Below are 21,361 nucleotides of genomic sequence, written 5' to 3'. Positions count from 1 at the left end.
TTTTGAGACTCTAATCCATTACTTTACAACACTTGTGGATAGCTTTATTTCACCTTGTCTCCCTTTAGATTTTGGGTATTCCCTTTCCCCCTTAACATCTCCTTGAGCATCCTAGGTTTTGGAGCTTCATACCTATCCTTTACAACATTTGTCACCTCTGATTTTTGTTGTGTGTCTACGCCATTTTTAGTAGATTAGTGCCTCTAGATATCAATCTCTTTGACATTAGGTCTTTTAGTAATTTTATATGTATTTTAGTAGCTTGTTTCTCTTCTCTTACTTAGCTGCTTGATAGCCTTTTTGGATGGGGTTTTGTGTGCTTGATTAACTAATTTTTTTTCTCTCCTTTTGAGCATTATTTAAAGTATTTCAACACTTTAGTTTCAGTAGCACATGGCATCATAAAACATTCTCAATTAACTCATCCACTTGACACATCATTTTCACACACTCACACCCTAAGTGAACATGAGCTTGGTTAACACCACCAAGACAAGACTTGAAACACTACACTGTAATAATTTAACATACATATATTAAGCCCAGTTGGTCACCAGGGCCAAAAAGTCTATGTAGTTTAGGTGTAGGATAAGTGGGATAGGCTTCCAATAACACACATTGATCATGTACATTGAGACATAGAAGTTGAAATATTAGGGAGCTTAAAATCCTTCACCATCCCATGGTCCAAATTTGGAGTGCGTCAAAAACTTGATTCAGAGGGGGTTAGGGTAGTTCAGCGTGCAAGCAGTTCTCCTCGGGGTTGTCCAACCTGTGGTAGGGAATCCCATGCGGTGGTTTATCACCAAGAAGATCAAGACTCGACCATCCCTGTGGGACAAAGGTAACCATAATGACCAATATTAGGAAAACACTCTATAGGACTAGTTTTGGGAAGTAGTTTGTTCTCTACCCTACCTTTCTATGTATGGCTCTGCTTGTGCGGATCAAAATCCGTCAAGTAAGAAGTTATTTGGAAGGTTATCTGAAACAAAAAATTTAGGATTGTTTGAGGATTTAAAACACCTATAGGCTAGAGGTATTTTTCTTTGATAGGATGTGATTACTTGTATAAGAGTAGCATCATTAATATAGTTAGTTTACACTTGGCACCATTGCACTAGGTGTTTGCTTGTTATTTGTTGCTCTTTTGCTCCTATCATCACCTTTTAGTCCTTAGATTCATCATTGTCTTGACATCATTGTGCACCCTAGGCATTTTTCACAGAGAATTCGAGGCCTTCACCATTAGTTTCTATTAGGGCATATTAATCTTCCCCATCGAGTTAGAGTCCATCCTCCCAGTCTTCCATTGGGTCCTCATTCTGAATTAGGTTATACTAATTCTTCCAATTATTCCTTTGATTCCACGTCTTCTCAACCCCATACTGTTACCATTTCAGGCACCAACTTGGGTGCGGGAAAACAAGGTGGTAACGTAGGTACTAGCCAGGATAACCTCAAAAGTAGAACCTCCACCAGTATGGTCACTCCTACTCCATTGCTTCCTTTTATGGCTGGTTTGAGTCTCCCTGATTTTAGCTAGCTCATCAACGATCCTTTTCTCCATAACCCCAATTGGTCAGCTATGCCTACAATGCTTCCTTCTAACATCCCTAAGTTTGAAGGTAATCTTGGAGAAGATCCCACAAATCATGTTCACTTATTCCATATGTGGTGTTCATCCAATTGTATCACTAAAGACTCCATCTGACTTCACCTTTTCCAATGCACTCTTACTGGAGTTTCTACTAAGTGGTATGTCGATCAACCCAAAGCCACTCATTCTACTTTTGTGACTCTTGCCAAAGCTTTTCTAGCCTATTTCTAGTTACCTCTCTGTGATGACACTAGTGCCAAACAATTGACTTCTTTCCACCAAACTTTTTCCACTCACCTATCCAACCATGTTCAGGAATGGAATAGAAGGAGGAGCATATGTAAAGCTTCTGAATTCGATGATCGTGTCTATATGGATTGGTTCCTCAGATCAATTTTGGCCCCATTTCTCAATATTTTGCTTCTCACTTCTCTCCATCTGAGGAATATGTGCTCCAATTAGCCTTGAATTTTGATATGATCTACGCCCAGTCCGGTTATGTTTATACTGTCATTCTTGATCTGCCTTAGCTTGGTGTTGCTAATGTACAAGGGCATCTCATGCAGCTGATGGTATCGTTGGATCCATTTCACACCCTCAACTTCAACCATATGCTCCCCCTCTAATGAGTTATTGTCAACCCTAAGGGGAGACTAGTTCCTCTTACACTTATCACCCCCCCAATCTTCCACATCGAAAATCTTATCTAGGTTCCATCACATCATATGAATTTCCCCATCCACATCAGCAGATGCCAAGGCCATCTATTGCTCCACCTATCTATCCTAATGTTGCCCCATCTCCTTATCATCCGTATGCACTTCCTAGTGCTCCAACCCCATAGGCATTAGTGCCCCATGATCCGGATTTAAACACGAATACAAAAAATTACATATATAATCATAAACATAGAGATGCAACATACAAACACTTCATTTCATTAATAGAAAAATATTGAACTATGCTTACAAACATAATGGAAATAAGATAGCTCGGGTGATGGTAGCTTATCTCCGAGAAGATATGTGGTGGCTACATGCTTCTCAACTGAGTTAAAATTAGGCTCAAGGGCCTTTTTATTATTAAAAAATAAGAGAAAATCCTGAATAACCAAAACCCTAACTTGAGGTGATGTAACACCAAGAGTTTATGGGCCCTGTTGGGGTTAGTTGGGCAGCCAACTTCTCGGGGTCGTAACTTGGTCATATTATCTCCGTTTGACGTGTATGATACCTCGTTGGAAATATCTCTACGAGGAATACAACCAAAAGCACGGTTGCTTCGGCAATCATTCAATAATGTTTCCAAAAAAAATGTCGTTGAGGGCCTCAAAACAGCTCTGGAAGTTGAGGACCCAAACAATTGCTAAAAATAGTAAATTGTTCTACAATTAAGGAAACTGAAATACTGAAAGAGGAAGTGGTGGGGGTCCAAGTGGAATAGGTGAGTAGCCACCAACATCCACCTAAAACATTTCTCCCCCCTTAGGAAGAAATGGTCCCCATTGCATTGAGTTCCTCCATGGGATGGGGAAACTTCTGCTAAACATGGTCCCTGGTGAGTTGTTATGCAATCTCTGATGTGTCCAGTAATGGTGGGAAGCATGGTCGAAGGCGGTCCACATTGAATACTGGGTGCAAGCCAAGGAATGGGGGAATTTTGTGCTCCAAATATTTGTTTCCCATAACCTTGGTAATGGTGTAAGGACCAAATCGAAGTGGTATGAGCTTCTGATGGGCTATTGTAAGGAGTTCTTTCTAAAAATGGAATCAGACTTTATCGCCCATCGGAAACTTTTTTGTCACCCGATGTTGATTGCATCACTACTTGTACTTGGAATTTTCCACAATGGAGTGACGATATATCGGCCCGTTGGGTAGAGGTGCTCCGAGAGTCAAATCAAATGAATGTTTGACCTAACAGTTCAACGATACCCCTGTGGGTGAGGAGAAGATGTCCCTGTATTCTTTCATGACTGTATCCACCTGCTTCTTCTACGTAGAGGAACCCTTCCCAGGGGCCATGGATGTGGCTACAATATTTCCCTTACTTTGAGAGAAAACCACAAAGAAAATAAATTTCCTAGTTTGGGAGATGATCTTGCTACATTTCTTAGCAGAGATCAAAGACGTGGTGGTAGGTGGGGCTACCTATGGTATCCTATATAAAGTATTACCCAAAGAAATAATCAAAGAGCAAGGTCTAGACTCATATACAACATGTCGCTTCCACAGGTATGGTTGACCTAATAATACATCACAAACATCGAGAGGAGAAACATCACACAATACCTCATATGTGAAGGGCTTGATGTTTTAGGGAAGGCGACACTGCTAGCTGACTCGGATATCTCATCCTTGGTGAAGCCACCCAATGTTGTATGGCTTAGGGTGTGGTATGGTTAGTAGGCCCAACTGATTCATGACCTCTGCTGAAATGAGGTTCTTTTGGCTGCCACTATTGACAATGAATTGCAGCAGTGAACCCTTCACCCACATTTTTGAGTGGAAAAGACACCCCCCTCCTCTGGATCTTTGGGTTCATTCTTCTAGATCTTGGTGATGGCAACAATGGTGTTGCACTCTACATCAATCATATGCTTCCCTTTATCATTCCTCTTGTTAGGGTTTGACTCAGGGTCGAAACTTGCTTCTGATTCTGAAGTCTTCAACTCGGCCACCAACGACTACTTGGTTCGACACTCACTCGTATTATGAGTGGGGCTCTTATGGAACTCACACCACTTTCCCGTATCCTTCTTTGAATTTGTGGTGTTTTTATTTTCTTACGGCTTCGATGGGTTGTCTTGGGAACCCCGTCTTGGCTTTGTCCTTGGTTCTACCATTTGGGGAAGCCTTTCCCGTGCTTCGGATTCACAGATCCAAAGTCTTTCTTCTTTTGTTTAAACTTCTACTTGATCTTGACAGTGTATCAGTACATTGTGCCAAGCGAGGAGATGTCCAGGAACTCCACCTTGTCCTAGATGTACCTGTGTAGGAAGCCGTAGTATTTAAGTACCAAATTTCGCTCAGAATCCTTGATACCCAACTTTGTGTGAAGGGTATGAAAAATATTGGTAAACTCCAACACGTCTTCGTCCCTTCCCTACTGCAGCGTGGTCCACTTTATGTATTTATCCTCATAGCTTTCGACAGGGTAGTATTGCTCCTTGATGGCATCCCATAATAAATTCCAAGTGGGTACGACTGAAAATAGTGAGGCCGTATTTTCATCCTTATGCTCGCACTAGGTTTTCCACTAGTCCTTGACGTGGGGAGCGGCTTTGAGAAGTGCAAAAGTGATCTTTTCCTAGCTGGAAAAATCATGAACAGAAAAATATCATTCTACAAATTTAACCATTTATCTACGACATCTGCATCTATCTGATCCTCAAGTATGGGAATGTTAAAGTTAACTTGTACCTTAAAGGGTGTGGCACTTCCAGAGTAGCTTCCGGAAGTAGATGTGTCACCCCTGGGTAGTCGCTGAAGGATCTAAGCAAAGTTGTCCATCATCGTGTTCCTTTGTTTCTCAAGGACTTCTTCGAGCAATATTTTGATAGGATATCCTACCCCCTCATACTTCTTTTCATCCACCATGGGAGGCTGTCAAGATTTGCGAGGTTGGTCTTGCAAAGTTTGGTCCAGTTCAAGCCCTAACTCCTTATATCTTGACCTCATTGGGGCATGCAAAGAAAAATAGAGAAAGAGCAGACAACTCTGATACCATTGATACAGATTTAAACAAGAACGCGAAAAATTACAGATATAATCATAAACACAGAGATGCATAAAAAAAAAATTCATTTCATTAATAGAAAAATATTGAACTATGCTTATAAACATAATGGAAATAAGATAGCTCGGGCGATAGTAGCTTATCTCTGAGAAGAGATATGGCAGCTACATGCCTTTGAACTGAGTTACAATGAGGATCAATGGCCTTTTTATTATTTAACAATAAGAGAAAACCCTAAACAACCAAAACCCTAACTCCAGGAGATGTGACACCAAGAGTTTATGGGCCCCGTTGGGGTTATTTGGGCAACCAACTTACCAGGGTCATAACTTGGTCATATTATCTCCATTTGATGCGTATGATACCTCATTGGAAAGATCTCTCTAAGGAATAAAATTGAAAATGTGATTTCCTTAGAAATCACTAAACAATTTTTCCAAAGAAACGTCGTTAGGGCCTCAAAATGTCTTTGGAAGTTGAGGACCCAAAAAACTGCTAAAAATAGTAAATTGTGCTACAATTAAGGAAACTTAAAAACTAAAAGTGGCAGTGGTGGGGGTCCAAGTGGAATAGGTGGGTGGTCACCAACATCCACCTAGATCACCCTAGGCCCCCATGCCTCCTCCATAAGGTCAAGTGTATGCTCAGCAGAGTGCAACCAATCCTCCCAACCTCAAGAAAAGGAACAAGGGGAAATGTAATCGTAATTAGAAATCTCAAGGTAATCAAGTTAGACATGGTCCACCACCTAATGCACCTCAGGGACACCATCCTAATCCAACGACCCAGCAACAAGGAAGACAACCCAAGAAAACAAGGCTCTTCATACAAACAAACCTTGTGCTTGTTGCGGTGCATATGGTCATTATACTCATGAGTGCTCCCTTTTACCTCAAATGCATCAAGTATGGGAAGCTCGAGCAGCTGCTTTTAGAGGACCGCAACCCATAGCTCCCCCTCCTCCTCCTGCTTTATCTCAACTAGTTGTGCTTACCAATCCTTTTCCTCACAAAGGATATCTCGCTGCTCAACCTGCATAAGGTCATGCAGCTCCCCCACATCCACCATCTAGTCACAACAATTATCATATTCTTATGATGAATTCTGATGAAGTCAACCTAAAGACGTGATCGTGCCAATATGACAATCGACCTACTAAGTCTGCGACTAAGTCCCAACCTCAAGTTTCCATTGAGCCTCTGTCATCATCCCCAAGATCCTTAAAGGTCCATTACGTCAAAATGATGCTTCTACTAAAGCTGCCCATACCTATAGCATAGTAGATGACTTGGCGAATCTCTTTCTTCCATGTCAATGTTAGAAGTCCTATAGACATGCCCATCCTGATGGAAAGATCTACTCTCTTCTTTGGGTGTTTTGGATCCCTATGACAATTGTATGATTGTCTTTTATGTTGACAAGTCATAACACCCCCCCTTCCTTCATCCATTGCAATTCAAATACCCATCTCCATAAGAAATGCCATTGTTTAGCGGTGTATCATAGACGAAGGCGCCACCACCTGTGTAATGGTTGCTAGTGTTTGGAAGCAACTTCGTTCACCTAACCTGTCTCCTTCCACCATCACTCTTCATGCTTGGGATGGTCATCTCTCTCAACCCCTTGGATTATATAACAGTAGATGATGTAAACATTGAATCACTTTAGCTCTCCAAGATCTTCTCTTTCTCTTTAAGACTCTCTTTATCTCTCTCTCTCTCAATCTTCCTCTACTCTCCAACTCTCTCTTTCTCAAGTTTGAATTATCCTTCCATAAGAACAAGTAAGTGTGTCAAGTGAGGATGCACAAATATATAAGAAGAGAAAAGAGGTCAAATTCATGAGGGAGTAACTCCTATTCCTTGAGGAGGAGTTACATATGCAAAAATAGGAGTTTAACTTATGCCATAAAGGACAGAAGTGTAACTTGTGAATTTAGGAGAGAAGTGTAACTTATGCATTAAAGGGGTGTAAGAGTGTAAGAAGTGTGTAAGATCATTAAAGAGAGAGAGGAATGAATCCATTAAGAGAGATAGAGAGGGTAGCATATGCATTAATTGAGGGGAGTTGCACATGACATGATTGAGTCTCATGATTGAGAGACTTGAATTTATTTTTAATAATAATATAATAATATCATAAAGAGGATAATAGTAATAATAATAATAATAATAATAACAATGATGATGATGATGATTAAGTTAAAAATTAAACAATTGAGATTGATTAACGACAACTTAAGTTATTTTCCATCATGTATATATGATTACAAATTGATGGAAGATGATTTAATATTTTTGGAAATCCATGGTTGCAAAGATAGACATCACTTTCTATTTTTATAATTCACTTTAGAAAGGTCAGAAATGAAATTATATTCACGAAAATTCATCCCATAGTTGTCAAGTTTCAAGAATGTCTTCAATAATAGCGAAGCATAAACTTTCCAAGATGAAGCTCCTCTAGTCTTTAGGTCATTGTAATATCCTTCTGCAATTTGATACTGAGAAAACCCTAAACATTTTAGGATCCTTGCACATGATAACATTATACTTTTAAAATGTCTTCTCTTCCTCCCTTCATATGGCTCTTCTAGCCTCTAAGTACCTTCACACTTCCTTTAGTTGCAGATGGAAAGACAAGATGTGAGTGTGTTTCAAATGAGGTCAAGCCTCCTCTCTTTTTATAGCCTTTTAAGTGGCTCAAATAACCCTTTTTGGGCCAACTTCGCAAGGTTGGATATCTTTTCTTGGGGATCCCTCTTAGACACTTACAATTGGAAACAATAATATTTATTTAATTGATCCAAGTGCCCAATAGGGTCTTACTGACATTGACTCATGATACAACCCTAAAACCATACAATGGATGCTTTACCTATTGACCAAGTAACATAAGCATGAAACCCATGCTTTATAAACAATTTTTCTTTTACATTTTTTATTTATCAATACATAAGAATTACATCGTGATATAAGACAAATGACGATTATGAATACTGAAACTAGTTACAAATTCTAGCACTCCCTCTTAACTAGGAAGGTATTCATAATTGTCCAATTGGTACAAGGACGGTACTCCGTTTGAATTTTTTTTATAAGAAGATACCTATATTGATAAGCATCACTCATCATAACCAACATTGTAACATTTCCCAAGACCTTGACAAGCACACTCTATCTCTCAAAAGATCAGAGCACAATGTTGGGAGGGATTCCATAGGACAACATACCACCTCATCATGGTACATACTCCACCTAGGATACCCAGAGTAATACTACCACCAGACCATTCTTCTCCATGTCCATGTGACTTAGGATCTTCATCCTAATCCATCACATTACATGACTCTAAGAATGTGTTTTCAAGATTCTTACCCAATCCAACATTATTCTTATCCATCTCCATTGAATTGAATTAGGACACCAATCCTAATCCATCATAGTACTTGACACAAGGAAAACCAAGCAAGTCATCACTATCCCTATCCATGATGAATGCACTAGACTTACAGTTGTTAGTCCTTGTATAATACATGATAGAGGGAGAACCTGTGTCCAACCAAACTCCTTGTTAATCAGGGAGGACATCCATATTCTATTTTTATTCAGAGAATAGATCTTTCTCTAATTCAAGGAGACTCATTTTACCCCCTCTCAAACCTAGAGGAGATTTATCGACTTCCTTTTCTTTCATAAAAGTACCACCTATTAGTTCTTTACAACTTGCATGACTCCCTCTTTCCTCCACATCTTATTGTACAAATCTGGCTTACTTTCATGGATCATGGAGTCATCCTCTTACAACATGTTATCACAAAATCACAACTGAAGGGCTGCTGATCAGGCAGACTCTGTGTAACTATTTCAGACCAAGCTTTTGACTAAGGATTAGCCTCCCTAGCCTGAGAGGGCTCTCTCAAGAAAAGGTTATTGATTTTGAATGTTGATAAGAGGGCTAACTCTTGTACAATAGATTTAATGTAAGCATAACTGGTTGGAAACACACCAAAAGATATCTCATTGGGCTATGGAGTCTATAATATCAAGTAAACAAGAAAAACACAGTGAACTCATAGAAATCAAGGCTCTTAGCATTACAAGTCAAACATATTCCACCACACATAGCTTGCTGTATACACAGGAAGTCAGAGCATATAAGTATGAATTCTGAGTGATTGCATACAACAAAACCATAAAATAACATAAGGTATAACACATCATCACTTCATTTGACCATGACAATCCTTCGAGAATCTTGAGAAGAGTATAACTCTGTTTTACTATTACTGTCAAAAAAGATCTTACAGTGGCCCAAAACAACACACTTTTTCTATTAAGTATCCAACCTTTTTTACATCTAAGTTATTCCTATATATAGCCTATCAAAACACTGCTGTACGAGACTCCTCATCAAGCATGAAGGGAGCTCGGGCTTTTGACATAAATGACCTTAACAATAACATAAACGAACTAATTTATTACAAGAGATATGATGCTACGAAAACAGAGGATTCCATCATATTGGCACTTTAAGTCTTCTTCCTTGTATACCCTGATGTGTCCTTAGAGCTTGCCACCTGTAGTACTGCAATAATAACCATATCCAAGCTTAAAATAGATTCAATGTACATACAGCTCCGGATACTTGATGCATAGATGACTTCAACAACCGAAAAGAAAATGAAGCCTATATTCTTGGTTGCTGCCTCCCCTCGGTGTTCATATATTAATGATCCATCTTTAAGCCATTCAAACCTTGGATAGTCCCGTGTGACTGAAGAAAACTCATAACCCAGCCATCCCACAACTGGACAAGTGTATCATTTAACACCTCAGCAGCTCTATCCAAACCCTAAAATTTCGGAGATAAAGTGACTTTTAGGCAAAAGACAACACTTCGGCTTTTTCTTTGAATATTTACACCTGGCCTCCTTTTCAAAATATCTGACTGATCTTCTATAGTCTACATGCTGATATTAAACCATCTCTTTAAATATATGCTGATCTCAGCATTCCAACTCAAGCTTTAAACCTAACCAGTCATCTACAGCAGTTTCGTAGCGCGCTACGAAACTGCTGTAGGTCATCAAAATTAAATATATGAACCTCAAAACAGCAATATTTCAAATCTATGATTCCTTTAGTCTTTCCATACAGGTGTGAAGACACAAAAAAGTCTCAAAAACTTTTTAAAAAGACAATGGCCCAAAATATATCAAAATTTGAGAAAACACATTCCTCCTTGAATCATTTAGCTAGCTTGTCTAGCTTTTCTTTCACGCTGATGACTTCCTCCTTCAACTTCTTGTTCTGTGCTCTTAGACTTGCATTCATTTGTTTCATAGTTTTTGCCTGTTTTAGCGCTGGTACTGTCCATACATAGACGTCAGATACCGAACTAGCTTGACTGATCAAACTTGTTTTACCTTTCATCACAGCTTTCTTATAACTAGTATATCTCACTGCCTTCTCTTTAAAAATATTATGAACCTGAGGTATCTCCTTACTTGCTCCAGCTTGTTTTTTAATGGCAACCACATTTCCACTTTGACTAATAACCACCTTATTGTCCTTATTCTTGTTTTTAACTGCTTGGACTATTCCAGAGAAGATTTCAAGTGCCTCTGTCCTAGGCATGTCTGAAGGGACTTTCTCTTTTTGAGCCTTTTCTGCTTCCTTTATTTGCCTCCTAGTCATTGGTCTGTGAGGTTTAAAGGCATACTCTTCACCTGGTTCTTCAAACTTTAACCTTTTGGAAGCCTTTGACTTCTTAGAACTCTCAGGTGAAGATTGTGTTAGATCAATATGCATAGGTGACACCAATTGATCTAGTTCTATTTCAAGTGGTTCAACTTGGATTGGATGTTCTTGTTCTAATTCAATGGCTTCCAGCAAATCATTTAGACTACCCTTAGAAACAGGACTCTCTTCCACATGAGCTGATTTTCCTTTTTCTTTGTTCAGCTGGCCTCTAGTTCTTGCTCTTGAAACTCTTTCAACTTCACTAGACTTAATTTCATCTTTTCTTTTGTGAGTCTTCTGTTTAGATGATTCTGGTGTTTCTTTAAGCGGCAACTTAGAAGCTTCTTTTTCAGATACTTTGGATGATTTTGAAGTTTTGACTACTGACGCCTCAGGAGTTTCTTTAACTGCTAACTTAGGAGTCTTCTTTGTTGATGCTTCAGGTGTTTCTTTGACTGTTACAGACCTCTCTGGCTTCTTTGTTTTAGCTTTGGGCTTCTTATGGTCTGTTATTTCTTTCCTAATCTCAGCCAAAGTAGTATCCTCACTCCTATCTTCTCTTTCTCTTACAGGTAATGGAGTGAGGCCCGTTTTACTAGGGAAACCGGCCATGAATACAAACGAATCCCAGTCTTTACCAATTTTATGTAGGCTATCCAACACCAATAATTTAACCAGACCATGATGAAAAAGAGATGTTTCATAAGCTTCTTTTTTCAACTGAATCTTGTCACACATCTTAGAAATACTCCTGAATAAGTAAAAAGGGATGTCTATTGAGCTCTTACCAGTGAAGTGTAGTAGCAGCTTGAAATGATATGAGTAGACTTTGTTGTACCGACCTTCACATGTCAAGTACTTCTGGATGCATGTCAATAATGTAGCATAATTCTCCTTAAGATAGCTCCTTGGGACAGCTTTAGTAAGATCTTCGTCTACATATGGTGCCTTTAAGAACTCCTTACACGGACCCATATCAAACTTGAAATTCTTGAACCATTCTTGGCCACCTCTTGGGATTTCTGTGACTGTAGAAATGACTTCAGGGGAAACCGGAAACTCCAGCATGGCCACCTTTGAATTTAATCCCGTGAAGTTCACTGCAAATGCCTTGGTCACTTCTGCATGTCCACCTTTGAGTTTTTCATAGAACCGCCAACAACCAGCACCTCTGAACGCCTTTGCTACTTCCTCATCCCTGAGGGTTACATCTAATCCCTCCGGCTCTGTTCTCACACATCTACCCGAACGGTGCTCCTTTCTTTCCATGTTTCTCTGCACAATTCTACGCAAGGAAATGACGGTGGTTTGCAGCACGATAACACTCTTCGGCTGTAGAACTCAGGCTCGCTTGCAGTAGTCTGTTTAGAACAAAGCTCACGCTTTTCATAGAGTAGAAGACATTCATATGTTATGAAAAACACATTATGGAATGACCACTGCCTATAACGTCCTCCAAACTGACACCTAACTCAATGAAATCAGACCTGATGGCAAAGTAATGGCTAATCATGACACGTAAATGGTGTGAGGAAACAATCATAACCGGACTCGTGACTCACCACTTCTCGGATTAGACATTCCAGGAAAAAAAACTAGACAACAGCCCGAAACTCCGATTTCGTAGCGCGGGCAGTTCAAATTTAAAGGAATGCGCTACGAAATCGCTGGCAAACGGGCCGCTACGAAAACACGCAAACATTATTTAGCAGCAGAACTGACCAATCACACTCGCGCTACGAAACTGCGCAAGTACCTAAGAGATCATACCCGCGCTGCGAAACTGCGCAAGTACCAATGACATGACATGACATAACTAACCATGATGGAAGATGACTAATGCCCTTGCCTTTACACGAATTTCATTCATAACTCTTGAATTTCAAAATTTGAAATTGACATAAGTTAACAGACTTATTTACAAGACCTCAAGACTTTATAAAAAACTTATGGATAATTAACATATACATGAACTATAGATTCTAGTGATAACACAACATATTCTAGGTCATTCATCTTACACATTACTTTCGCCTCAGCTTTATCAATGAAGGAATTCTATTGAACCTTCCCAAACTTCAAGATGACCATATCTTCCTTATGAAAGTGATATGCCTTCTAGACCTTCAGGTTATCTTTTCACACTGCTACCTTCCAATACCAATATGAGCACATCTTGATATTCAAGGATGTCATGTACCAAATGTTGAGCTTTTCTTCAATATCCACACACAATTGGACTTGTCTCTATTGTCATCATATACCCCTACAACATCTTTCCAGGTAGCATGACAACATGCTAACCAAATAACCAATAATAGATACCAACGTCAGACTTAATATTTGGCCCTAGGTATGTTATCATATTGTCTATCCAAACCTTTCATTTATGATCCATATTCATACCCTTACAACATATTTCGTAACTATCATATTGCCAATTTTCCCTAAATGCAATCATTTTACCTTGTGGTTAATTATTAATGATTTCTTGTATTTTTACTAATTAAATGATTTTTTAATGTGTTTTTATCAATGATAGTTTACTAATGTGGTTATTTGGCCAAGGAGCATGTTTGACTATGAAAATTTCTATCTTTGTATCAGTTCAACAATCTCGTACTTAATTCTGCACTTGCACAAATGGAGGGAAAATAGTTCAAAATTATAAAATATGTTTTTATTTTATCTAGCATGGTAAATTAGGTGCCACATCAACCTAATATTCTAGTACAGTCCTTGGAATGTACTGAGCTCACACATGGGATCTTAACACATGATTTAAGTTACAACCAAAAATAGGTGACAGTGTTGGAACTACCATGTTTTTCCTTGATTTGCGTGCAAATGGTGGAGAATATCAAGAATATGGAAAATGGGGTTTTAGAAAGCATAGTAATTTATTTATATCTCAAACCGCTTCCAAAAATTCAATACGGTTAAATGTTATAGCTAATTCTTCGAAGTTTTTTTTTTGTATAAAATATGTGCAAAACCCAGATTGGAAAAGGATTCAATAAAATATTTTGGGCATGATTTATGAGGCCATGGAAGAAAATCAAGAAATTTCAAGAGAGGTTTTTATTCATAGTATAACAAATTTGACTCCATAGAAACATATTTCCAAAATACATCATGGTAGAGAAGATATGGTTAGTTATTTAACATCAATTTATATAAAATTGCAAAAAAACCAAAACTGTGAGATTTTCCTCTAAAATTGTAAATTCATTTTCTGAGTTAAGGGGATTGGATCTTATCTTTCTCCAATGAATTTTATGTGTAAATAAGGTCTCAAATGAAATAGATAAAGAGGATTTTGTTCATTATTGTAATAGAGGAGATCAATGATTAATTTTTGGAGAGATTTAGAGAGTTGATTTGTAAGAAAGATTTTTGACGTGAATAAAGAATTGATGGTTGCTGAATTATGGTACATCTTCTTAGCTTGATCTAAGATTTTATTAGCAGCACTAACTTCCTCAAAAGGGCCCCTCATTTTGGGTAAGTGTTTATATGCTTCATGTGTTTTGTAGATTAGTTTTACATTTACCAATTTAGTTTTATTTTGCAATGAATTTTTGTTAGATAAAACTTAGATCTATTCACTTTCATGCTCTCAATTTAGTGTTTAGTACTTCCCTTTAGGTTTAAGAAGTGAATTCCATTTGATTTCATATTGCATTTGATGTTTCTTCCAATTTTCATTAGATTTGTATTTCACATAGTATTAGTATTAGATTTGTTTGCTTTTTCTTGTAGTTGTCGGCATTTACTTTTCTACAATTTACTTTTCTGCGATGTGTTTAATGGGTTTTCATCACTATAGGGTTAAAACCACTGAAGTCTCTAGCCCCAATAAGATACATATGTACAACCACATGAACATTTTTAATGAAGGACTATGGTTCAAAAGCTGATAATCATTAGAGTCCCATAGTCCAGTGACAAGTGATAATCTTTATTGATTAGTTCTTTCTAGTGTTAGTTGTTAACATAGGCTAGAATAGGCTCTAGTCCTACAGTTCCTGTGCTTGAATCTCTAAGTCTTACAAATCCAGATTTGATAATTAAATGTTGGAATTAGAATACATATAATTCCACCAACATTTTTGGTGTCATTTCCAAGGAGATGCTAAAGGGATTATAACATAGTTGCTTTCACAAGTTTTCTGTGTGATCTTAGTTGTAGGGCAACTAGAGGGTGAATAAATATGGTAAGATGGGAGTGAGGAGGCACACATCCACTTTGGTTGTCTCTAATTTATTTTCTAAGTTTCTTTTTCATATACATAGAATTAAAGGTAGGATCTAAAGCCTCATTTTTCTTTATTTTTCTATGCAAGTGTGTTTTCCTCTAGATTGATTCATGGAAATAAGAGAAGCCTAACTTGTGTGAACAGATAACTTGGTGACAGTAGGGTCCTAGTAGCATGGTGGCGCTTTGAGTACATGATTGGTTTGCTTGCCTTTGTTTTAAGTGTGTTTCCTCCTTATTTCTTTAGGATTTTTAATAAGAATTTCATACACTAATCCGTGTGCATGACAAGGATTAGCAACCAGCAAAGCAATATTCAATGATGATAAAGATTTGGAAGAAATCTCTCAAATCCTAACAGCAACTGGGATCTCTTCTTCTCAGGAAGAAAAAATATTCACAGTAGCCAAGAAATTATCTACCTTCCCAGAATCGATAGAAGAAAAACAACTCCATGAATCACATCCACACGAAGATCTTTACTCTTGCAAACTTGTTGAGGAAATTGAATAATAATGAATTGCATCCCATGGAGAGTAAGCATTATAACTTGAGACTGGAGAATTTTTGACATGCCTATCTACATATCCTCTAAGAACACAAGAGGGTAATCACCTAATTCTAGAAGATTTGCATGGTACAATAAAGGAGGATATGCCAAATGAGCGAAATAAAGAGGCAAACCAAGAGAATTTTGATTTTATTGAAAGTTTGTTTCAAGAAACTATAAGGCCATACCACTTCTTCATTCTTCCTTACCTCTTGACATCATCATTAAAACAACTAGTTCGTCATACTATGGTATGCATTGAAGATTATATTCTAAACGTGAGTATAAATGCATTTTTATACTTGTTACGTAAATGGTTACATTGGAAATACTCAAATACTTAAGGAGAGGAATTTCTTTTTCTCAAGTAGAGTAGGATAATAAATAAATAAATGTTGCATATAATAGTTGGTTTAATTCTAAAATATAATGCAACATCATTCTCATTTGTTTTGTATAAGTGGAGATGTTAACAACTAAAAATAAATTAATTGAAAATGGATATATGTGTTCATATTGCATATTTTTGTTGGGGTCTCTTTCAGTTGCATATTGTTTTAATGAAGATTGTCACTCATTCTTATTGCAAATAGTAGCATGGTTTAACTATTACTTTTCTTTCACACTTATTATTTATTTATGATAGTTAGATTTGCTTCTAGTTTTTATTTTCAATAAAGTAAGCTAACACCATTATGTTCGGAATCTTATGTGAAGTTGGAAATTATTGCATTGCAACATTGTCTAGTATTGCATACCAATTGCTTAGTAGCATATTTATCTAACCAATATCTAGAATGCCGGTACCAATTTCTTATTTTTCAACAAAAAATAGGATTCAAGGATATTGTTCATTTTGCATGCTTAAATATTGGAAGAATTTTTAAAAGCAGAAAAGACATCACCATTAACACTTAAGGGAGTATTTTATGATATATTTATTTTTTCCCTTAAGTTCTTAAAAATGTTGTGTTCATGCTTTATCATTTAGACATCTATTTCATGAAGATGATTGAATAAGAAATCATTTTCATAAAAGTTGAATTAAATGATAATTCCAAACTATTCATAGTTGAGATACCTCTTCTTTTTTTGGAAATTCATTTCTCTTATTCATATAGATTTATGATTATAAATACAAAGCAGTTGCTAAAAATATAGTTACCAAAACATACTACGGGAATTAAAACAAAGTTAAGAGGTTCATACAATGATACTAATGAAAAAGAAACTTGAATAATATAACCATAAGACCAAAGCATGATATCTGAAGCATCTTTATTAAGACTTTCAAGAGAGTTACTGAAGTCTCTACTCATAGTGGAACACTACTTTAAAGGTGAAAGCATACATGGAAACTATGATTAGTAGGAATTTAGGTGTCTTTTGGTTATTCTTTGGCAACCTCATCCATCTCACATTAAAATGACTCATTCATGCTATGTCATTTGAGTACTTATAAGTACCTTATGTGTCTAAGATATTATGCAGGTAATATAAGTCGCTTTGAAAGGTAGCATCCTATACCTTTAAGAGGCTTTCTAAAGCCACTCCCAAATCTACCAATTGCAAAAAGAAATATCCATAATCTAAACCTAAAATGGTAGGAAGCATGGGAATAGAGCCTTTAGTGAAAAATAGGTTTAAGAGGTTAACCCATCGAGGCTATGGACATCTGCTAGAAGTGGGTATTGACCTGTGATACCACTAAGAAACCCCATCGGGTCTATGGATGCTCACAGGAAATGGGGCACTCTTCCTAAAGAAGTGTCAACCAAGCCAAGGCTTTTGTCTACACACTTGATGGTTACTTTATAATGTTACAATAAAAGAAGCATGTGTGTATGAGGTCAAGGGTAAAAAATAACTCCATAAATTTGCTGCTAAATAATGGTTTTAAGGTAACCTTGATTCCTTCATTGGTTTTTCATACTATATATAAGATTTAATTATCTTAGAAGTGTGACCTATGATCATAGAGAATTAATAAGATTCATCTGCAAAGCTTATCTATAATACTTAGATAACTATAATACTTTGGTATTTTATTAGTAATAACTAATTTTTCATTGGTTCATCATTTGTTGTGATCATAAAAGTCCTCCTACCTACAAAGAAGGAGAGCCCCTTAAATTTATAAAATGTTTCTTTCTTGAGCATAAGACTATTAAAGATTGTTGAAATCATATGTAATGAGTGATTTGGAATTTATTTTATGATTACTGTTAGTTTTAGATAATTTTAATAAAACTGAGATGATTTATGTTTGTTCATTATTCATCTCATTAGTTCCATTGTTTTGTTTTTTAGGTTCCTTTATACTAGATCCATCTCAACAATCCTCCTCACTTCTTCAATACCTCACTTGGTTGCATGAGGACACGAAAAACCTCAGGCATGGGGGAATGTTTGTTGCGGCCTTTTAAACATATTCATTTAATTATCTTTAGATTCCTTCGATATATCATATTGGACCTCATCATTTCCTACTATTTCAGATCATTCCAGACTCGCATATTTACTCTGCCTCATATTTTGTTTCATACAACTTCAATTGCAGCCTGTAGTACAAATCAACTTCAAAAGGTATACTTGAGGTAAAACATGTTTAAAGGATCTTTAGCTCATTAAAATTTAAGGAATCTTGATGATTAAATACTTCCTATTTATTCACCTTTCTTAAACCACCATTTCCATATCCATTAATGCTTATTCTAGTTTCAAGTCCATATTTATTTAGCCGTTATCTTCATTTGTCACCTTATATCATTCAACATTCCTTTCTAGTCCATATTTTTTTTGCATGAGGACATGAAAAGTCTTAGGCATGGGGGGATATTGGGCCCCAGATATGTTATCATATTGGCTATCCAAACCTTTCATTTGCGAGCCATATTCATACCCTTACAACATATTTCTTCATTATCATATTACCAATTTTCCCTAAATGCATTCATTTTACCTTGTGGTTAATTATTATTGATTTCTTGTATTTTTATTGATTAAATGAGTTTTTAATGTGATCTTATCAATTAAGGTATAGTAATGTAGTTATGTGGCCAAGGAGCATGTTTGACTATCAAAATTTATATCTCTTTATTAGTTCAACAGTTTGGTACTTAATTCTGCACTTGCACAAATGAAGGGAAAATAATTCAAAAATTTTAATTTTTGATTTTATTTTCTCTAGCATGGTAAATTAGGTGCCACATGGACCTAATACACTGATAAAAGCCTTGGAATATACCTAGCTCACACATGGGTTCCTAGCACATGATTTAAGTTACAAACAAAAATAGGTGATAGTTTTGGAACTGCCATGTTTTCCTTTGATTTCCGTTCAAATGGTGGAGAATCACAAGAATACGAAAATTTTTGTTTTTATATAACATAGAAATTTATTTCGATATCATACCATTTCCAAAAATTAATTATGGTTTAAAAGTTATATCTGGTTCTTCGAAGCAATTTTGTATAAAATTTCTGCAAAACCCAAATTGGAAAAAGATTCAAACATTTATCTTCGGGTGCGATTATTGAGGCCATGGAAGTGAATCACTAAATTCCAATAGAGGTTTTTGTTAATAGTATAACCAATTAAACTCTTTAGAGACATATTTCCAAAATACATCATGGAAGAGAAGATATGGTTAGTTCTTTAACACCAATTTGTATAAAATTGCAAAAAAACCAGAATTATGAGATTTTCCTCTAAAATTGTAAATTCATTTTCTGAGTTAAGGGGATTGGATATTATCTTTCCCAAATGAATTTTATGTATAAATAAGGTCTCAAATGACAAATATCAAGAGGATTTTGTTCATTATTGTAATAGAGGAGATCAATGATTAGTTTTTGGAGAGATTTAGAGAGTTGATTTGTAACATAGATTTTTGATGTCAATAAAGAATTGATGGTTGCTGAATTGTGGTACATTTTCTTAGCAGCATTAACTTCCTGGGAAGGGCTCCTCAGTGTGGGTAAGTGTTTCTATACTTCATGTGTTTTGTAGATTAGTTTTGCATCTAGCAATTTAGTTTTAATTCCAATGAATTTATGTTAGATAAAACGTAGATCTATTCACTTTAATTCTCTCAATTTAGTGTTTAGTACTTCCCTTTAAGTTTAAGAAGTGAATTCCATTTGATCGTATATTTTATTTGATGTTTATTTCAATTTTCATTACATTTGTATTTCACATAGTATTAGTATTAGATTTTTTTGCTTTTTCTTATAGTTGCCGACATTTACTTTTCTGCAATTTACTTTTCTACAATTTCATTTTTTGTAGTTTGTTTAATGGTTTTCATCACTATAGGATTAAAACCACTGAAGTCTCAAGACCTAATAAGCTACATATATACAACCACATGAACATTGTTAATGAGAGATTGTGGTTTAAAACCAGGTAAGCATTAGAGTCTCATAGTCCAGTGACAAGTGATAATCCTTAGTGATTAGTTCTTTCTAGTGTTAATTGTTAGCATAGGCTAGAATAGGCTCTAGTCCTACATTTCCTGTGCTTGCATCTCTAAGTCTTACGAACCCAGGTTTGATAGTTAAATGTTGGAATTAGAATACATATAATTCCACCAACACTTACCTCACCATGACTACCTTTTCAACATCCTCATGGTCCATCTCCACATGAGTCTACCTTTATGCATGAGAGTGCCCAAGGATTCAAATTGATTACCAAGTTACCAATTTTCATTTAATGAAATTTGATAGCAACAATTATCTCAGGGTATTTATAGTTTACTCCCTCCAATGTGCTCATCAAAACATGGGATTTTCTTTTCTTAGTCATCCTTCTAATTTTGCTTCCTTCTGCAATATTCAATGATAACTACCACCAATTAAAATATACAAGTATAAGAGCATGATTATAATTTTGATAGTCTAGGGACACCATGGTATCTTAGAGAGATAATTCTTAGGGATTTCAAATCCAAACCCTAATTTCCTTGATATTTCCCTTTGAAACATCATCCCTAGGGTTTGAACCAAAATCTCCATCCAACTCCACCCTCACTAGGGTTTTCCATACACCCTAGACTACCTACAAACTCTAGAAACCAAAAGTTAGGAATTAAACAAAATAGGGTTAGGGTTTATTTCTTGATAAGGGTGTTCCTACTTCAAGCATCATCTAGGGTTTATAACCTATAGATTCTAAATATGAATTCTACAAACCCTATGATGATAGAAAACTCTAAGACATGTAAAAGAAAACCTTTTATCCATTCATGAATAAAACAAATTCACATACCATAGTCGACCATGATCACTTGAGGTTGATGCAAATCCATCTCCTTGATTTCATTTTCCAAGGTATTTCCACTTCCATAACTACCATGATCTTCCTATTGATTCCAAAGCCAAAATTTTACTTCCAATCATCTTTTAAATGCCCAACAATATTACTCTTTCAAGAGACTATTTTATGCTCTTTTACTAAGTCAGGTTAT

This window comes from Pinus tabuliformis, chromosome 7, assembly GCF_031772625.1.
Source record: "Pinus tabuliformis cultivar Carrire ecotype Pingquan chromosome 7, CPIR1, whole genome shotgun sequence".
In the NCBI taxonomy this organism is placed as follows: Eukaryota; Viridiplantae; Streptophyta; class Pinopsida; order Pinales; family Pinaceae; genus Pinus; species Pinus tabuliformis.
This window is presented reverse-complemented; position numbering follows the sequence as displayed.